General features: G+C 37.2%; 1 pseudogene; it reads left to right on the top strand.

Annotated features, from left to right (window-relative positions):
• Positions 1-394: 394 nt before the first annotated feature.
• Positions 395-6,412, top strand: LOC113196542 (putative elongation factor 1-alpha-like 3; annotated as a pseudogene).
• Positions 6,413-6,706: the final 294 nt, after the last annotated feature.

The following is a 6,706-nucleotide window of genomic DNA, read 5'->3' as shown; positions in this document are numbered from 1 at the left end:
CAGTTTAAATAGGACCAAAGCTTTATACATGCTTTATTTAGTACAGAAGTATAGAAAATTGTTTTTCAAATTTTTTAATATGGCAATTACACTACTAGAATTTTTTCTATGAATATATTTTCTAAAATACTCCATCCAAATATACATTACAAGGCTGTTTTAACAGCAGTTTGTAAAAACCAAACAAAACAGGAAGTCATCTCAAAGTTTATTATTAGGAGACTTCTTGAATATATTTACATGAAAGGATACCATGAGATCACTAAAAATGAGGTGAATCTGTAAATGATACTATGAAATGCTCTGAAAGATAAAGAGATTTTCCTAAACTGCCACAATGTGCTTGCTGCCAGAACACAAGTGTTATAAAAAACACCACTAAAGCAAAGCCAAAATGGAAAAGGAAAAGATTCAGATTAACAGCACTATCATTAGACATGTAGATCTGGGCAAGTCCATCACTACTGACCATATGATCTACAATGTGGTGGGATCAACAAAACACCACTGAAAACTTTGAGAAGAAAGCTACCAAGATGGGAAAGGGCTTCTTCAAGTATGTCTGGGTCTTGGATAAACTGAAAGCTAAGCTTGACCATAGAATCACTGTTGACATCTCCCTGTGGGAATTTGAGATCAGCAAGTATTATGTGACCATCATTGATGTCCCAGAACATAAAGACTTTCTCAAAAACATGATTACAGACATATCTCAGGCTGACTGTGCTGTCCTGACTGTTTCTAATGGTGCTGGTGAATTTGAAGTTGGTATCTCCAAGAATGGGCAGACCCATGAACATGCCCTTCTGGGTTTCACACTGGGTAATTATTGGTGTTGACAAAAGGGATTCCACTAAGACACCCTACAGTCAGAAGAGATATGAGGAAATTATTTTAGTTTCTACATTAAGAAAATTGGCTACAATCCTGAAAAAGTACCATTTGTGCCAATTTCTGGTTGGAATGGTGACAACATTCTGGAGACAAGGGCTAATTTGCTTTGAAAAGTCACCCATAAAGATGGCAGTGCCTGTGGAACCACTCTGCTCAAAGCTATAGCTTACATTCTGCCACCAACTCATTCAACTGACAAGCCTTTGTATCTGCCCTTCCAGGATGTCTACAAATTGGTGGTATTGGTACTGTCCCAGTGGGCCAAGCATAGTGGTCACCTTTGCTTCAGTCAATGTCACAACTGAAGTAAAGATGATGGAAATTCACCATGAAGGTGTGACTGAAGCTCTTCCTGGGGATAATGTAGTCTTCAAGATCAGGATTGTGTCTGTCAAAGATCTCCATCATTGCCATGTTGCTGGTGACAGCAAAAATGATCCACCAATAGAAGCAGCTAGTTTCACTACTCAGTTGATTATCATAAACCATCTAGGACAAATTAGTGCTGGCTATGCCACTGTGCTGGACTGTCACAAGGCTCACACTGCTTGCAAGATTAATGAGCTGAAAGAAAAGATTGATCATGGTTCTGGTATGAAGCTGAAAAATGGTCCTAAATTCTTGAAATCTGGTGATGCTACCATAATTGATGTGGTAACAGGAAAGCCCATGTTTGTTGAGAGATTTTATGACTTTCCTCCTCTGAGTTGTTTTGCTTTTCATGATATGAAGCAGACAGTTGCTGTGGGTGTCATCAAAGGAGGAGACAAGAAGTTTACTGGAGATGGCAGCCTAGAAAGCTCAGAAGTCATATATCCACCAGAGCCTAACCTCTGATGCAGGACTGCCCCTAACTACCAGCAGACTACCACAGGAGCTGAGACCCAGCTCAGACCACCACCCACACTAGCCTGTGCAGGACCCAGGCTCACAGTAGGCCTTGGTCCACTGCTCCACCAGTGGGGCAGACACCAGCCAGAGCATAGCCTCTAGCAAAGGACCATCCCTTCTGACAAGCAGACTACCACGAGGTCAAGCCCAGCAGCCCAGATACACCCATACCAGCCTGTGTGGGGACCAGGCTCACAGTAGGCCTGGATCCACCCCTTCACTAGCAGGCACCTGCTGAAGCCCATCTTCTGGCACAAGACCACCTCTTCCGACTAGCAGACTACAGCAGGAGTCAGGCCCAGCCCAGATCTGTCCACACCTCCTTGAACAACCAGGTCCAGGGTAGGTCTAAGTTCACCCCCACACACACACCTGGAAGCCTAAGCCTAACCCACTTCCATCTTGGGACACTGCAGTCATTACCATAGCCTTCCCCACACAGTAACTCCTAACTTTTTGATGATAAGGTCTACAAGCAGATGCATCTCAGAGCAGGCATCCCAAATGGAGTATGAAGCCCACTCTTGCAGCCCCATCTCTGTAAGACATTGCTTCCATCTTGAAACACTTAACTATTATCTCAAGTTATCTCTGTTATTGCTGCGACCAACCTTAGATGCAGTAGCATACACTGAGGGACCCCAGCAGGGTCTGGAAGCCCAACATCAAGGTGAGGTACAGACAATTTGCATGGGTACTAAAAGAATTTAGGGAAGAAAGTGTAATATCTCAAATCCACACTTCCAGAAGGAAGACACATAGACAACATGAAAAAACAAAGGAGGACAGTGCCCCAAACAAACCAGGATACTATAATAACAGAACTCATGGACAGCAAAGTTGATAACATGTCAGAGAACGAGTTCAGAAGACATCGAGGAGGAGATTTAAAAAATTCTTAGAGGTAATGAGAGCATAGACACAACATATCAAAATCCCTGGGACACTATGAAAGCAGTTCTAAGAGGAAAGTTCACGCATTGAGTTCATTACTTAAAAGAAGAAAAAGTCAACAAATAAATGACTTAACATTACATCTCAAAGCCCTAGGAATAAAAAGACAAATCAACACCAAAAACAGTAGAAGACAGGAAAAATAATTAAAATCAGAGCTGGAATCAATAAAATTTAAACAAAAGAAATAATTGAAAAAAAATTGACAGAACAAAAAGCTTTGAAAAAATAAAATAAAATTGATAGACCCTTAGCCATGCTGATGAAGAGAAGGAGAGAGAAAACGCAAATCACTAACATATGTAATGAAAAAGAAAATATCATGACAGTACAGAAATACAGAAGATAATTAGAAATACTTTGAAAACTTATACTCCAATAAAATAGAAAATATTTAAGGCATTGACAAATTTCTATAGTCATATAATTTGCCCAAATTGAATCAGGATGATATACACAATTTCAAATGACAAATTAGAAGATGCCATCAAAAGTCTACCAACCAAGAAAAGTCCAGGACTGGATGGATACACAGCCAAATTCTACAATACCTTTAAAGAAGAACTAATACCAACACTCTCCAATGTATTTCAGAAAATAGAGGGAAAAAAAGCAGCACTTCCAAACTCATTCTATGAGGCCAGTATCACCCTGATTTCAAAACCAGGCAAAGACACATTTAAAAAAACCAAAAACTTCAGACCAATATCTCTAATGAACATAGATACAAAAATTCTCAATAAAATTCTGGCAAATTGAATACAAAAACATATCAAAAAGATCATGCACCATGATCAAGTGGGATTCATCCCAGGGATGCAAGGTTGGTTCAACATACAGAAATCAATAAATATAATTCATCACATCAATTGACTTAAAGATAAGAATCATATGATGATCTCACTAGACACAGAAAAAACATTTGACAAAACACAGAACCCTTTTATGTTCAAAACACTATAAAAACTAGGGATAACAGGAACATATCTCAACATCATAAAGGCTATTTATGCTAAGTCCCAGGCCAACATCATTTTAAATGGATTAAAACTAAAGACATTCTCTCTAAAAACTAAAACAAGACAGGGATGCCCTCTTTCACCACTTCCATTTAACATAGTTTTTGAAACACTGGCCAGGGCAATTAGACAGATGAAAGAAATTAAAGAGATACACATAAGAAAAAAAGAACTCAAATTGTGACTATTTGCTGATGATATGATTCTATATCTAGAAGACCCTAAAAGTTTCACCAGAAAACTTCTAGAACTAGTAAATGAATTCATCAAAGCAGCAGAATATAAAATCAAAACTCATAAATCAAAGACATTTCTGTGTATCAGTGATAAATCTTCAGAAATGAAAATGAGAAAAACTACCCATTTACAATAGCCTCAAAAAAATACTTGGGAATCAACTTAATGAAAGAGGTGAAAGATCTATATAAGGAAAATTACAGAACACTAAAGAATGAAGTCAAAGAAGACCTTAGAAGATGGAAAGATCTACATTGCTCCTGGATAGACAGAATTAATATTTTCAAAATGACCATACTACCAAAAGCACTATACAGATTTAATGAAATCCCAATCAAAATCTCAATGACATTCCTCATAGAAATAGAAAAACCAATCGTGAAATTCATCTGGAAAAATGAGAACCAGAATAGCTAAAGCAATCCTTAGCAGGAAGAGTGAAGCAGGTGGCATCACTATACCAGACCTTATACTATATTACAGAGTAACAGCAACAAAAACAGTATGGTATTGGCACCAAAATAGACTGGTAGACCAATGGTACAGAATACAGGACACAGAGATTAACCCACAAAATTATAATTATCTTATATTAGACAAAGGTGCCAAAAACATGCATTGGAGAAAAGATAGCCTCTTCAAATATGATGCTGGGAAAACTGGATATCTATATGCAACAAAATGAAATTAAACCTCTATCTCTCACCATGCACAAAACTCAACTCAAAATGGATCAACGACTTAAGAATAAAACCAGAGACTCTGCATCTAATAGAAGAAAAAGTAGGCCCTAATCTCCATCATATGGGATTAGGCCCCAACTTCCTTAATAAGACTCCTTTGGCACAAGAATTAAAATCAATAATCAATAAATGGGATGAACTCAAACAAAAATTTCTTCTCAGCAAAAGAAACAATCTGTGAGGTGATAGAGAACCTACATCTTTTTTAAAGAGAGAGAGAATTTTAATATTTATTTTTTAGTTTTTGGTGGACACAACATCTTTGTTTGTATATGGTGCTGAGGATCAAACCTGGGCCACACTCATGCCAGGCGAACACACTACCACTTGAGCCACATCCCCAGCCTGAGAACTTACATTTTTAGAGAAAATTTTTACCCCTCACACATCAGATAGAGCACTAATCTCTATTATATAAATATATATTTATATAATAGAATATATAAAATATATTTAATAGGGTATATAAATATATATAATATAGGATATATATATATATAGAGAGAGAGAGTGTGTGTGTATAATAGGATATATTAAAAACTCAAAAAAATTAAACACCAAAAAAACAAATAACCCAAAAAATAAATGGGCCAAGGACCTGAATAGATAATTCTCAGATGATGATATACAATCAATCAACAAATATATGAAAAAATGTTCATCATTGCTAGCAATTAGTGAAATGCAACTCAAAACTGCTCTAAGATTTCATCTTACTCCAGTCAGAATAGCAGCTATTTTGACAACAAATAACAATAGGTGTTGGTGAGGATGTGGGGAAAAAGGTGCACTCATACATTGCTGGTGGGACTGCAAATTGGTGCAGCCAATATGGAACGCAGTATGAAGATTTCTTGGAAAATTGGGAGTAGAACCACCATTTCACCCAGCTATCCCCCTCCTCAGTCTATACCCAAAAGACTTAAAAAACATCATACTCCAGGGACACAGCCACCTCAATGTTTATAGCAGTACAATTCAGAATAGCTAAACTGTGGAACTAACCTAGATGCATTTCAATAGATGAATGGATAAAAAAAATGTGGTACATATACACAATGGAATATTACTCAGCAATAAAAGAGAATAAAATCATGGCATTTGCAGGTAAATGGATGGAGTTGGAGAAGATAATGCTAAGTGAAGCTAGCCAATCCCAAAAAACCGAATGCCAAATGTTTTCTTTGATATAAGGAGGCTGATTCATAGTGAGATAGGGAGAGGGAGCATGGGAGAAATAGACAAACTCTAGATAGGGCAGAGGGGTTGGAGGGGAAGGGAGGGGGCATAGGGTTAGAAATGATGGTGGAACGTGATGATCATTATTATTCAAAGTACATGTGTGGAGACACAAACTGGTGTGAATATACTTTGTATACAACCAGAGATATGAAAAATTGTGCTCTATATGTGTAATAAGAATTGTAGGGCTGGGGATGTGGCTCAAGCGGTAGCGCGCTCGCCTGGCATGCGTGTGGCCCGGGTTCGATCCTCAGCTCCACATACAAACAAAGATGTTGTGTCCGCCAAAAACTAAAAAATAAATATTAAAAATTCTCTCTCTCTCTCTCTCTCTCTCTCTCTCTTAAAAAAAGAAAAAAAAAGAATTGTAATGCATTCTGCTGTCATACATAAATAAAAAAAGAAAGAAAGAAAGCTCAGAAGTCTAAGTGAATATTACCCCTAATGCCTGACACCCCAGTCTCAGAACTATTTGTCTCAATTGGCAATTTAAGTTTAATAGTAAAAAACTGGTTAATGATAACAATGCATCATAAAAATTTCAGAAGGAAAAGAGAATGTTTTGTGAACCATTTGTTTTTTCATATGTGGCAGTTTTAAGTTATTAGTTTTTAAAATCATTACTTTTTAGTGGAAATAACTTTACCAAAAATCTGTCACAGAATTTTGAGACCCATTACAACAAAAGTTTAATAAGAAAAAAAAAATACATGGAAGAAGTGAGCT

The sequence above is a fragment of the Urocitellus parryii genome, chromosome 1, assembly GCF_045843805.1.
Source record: "Urocitellus parryii isolate mUroPar1 chromosome 1, mUroPar1.hap1, whole genome shotgun sequence".
Classification (NCBI taxonomy): domain Eukaryota; kingdom Metazoa; phylum Chordata; class Mammalia; order Rodentia; family Sciuridae; genus Urocitellus; species Urocitellus parryii.
Note: the sequence above shows the minus strand (reverse complement) of the source record. Positions and strands in the feature narration are given on the sequence as shown.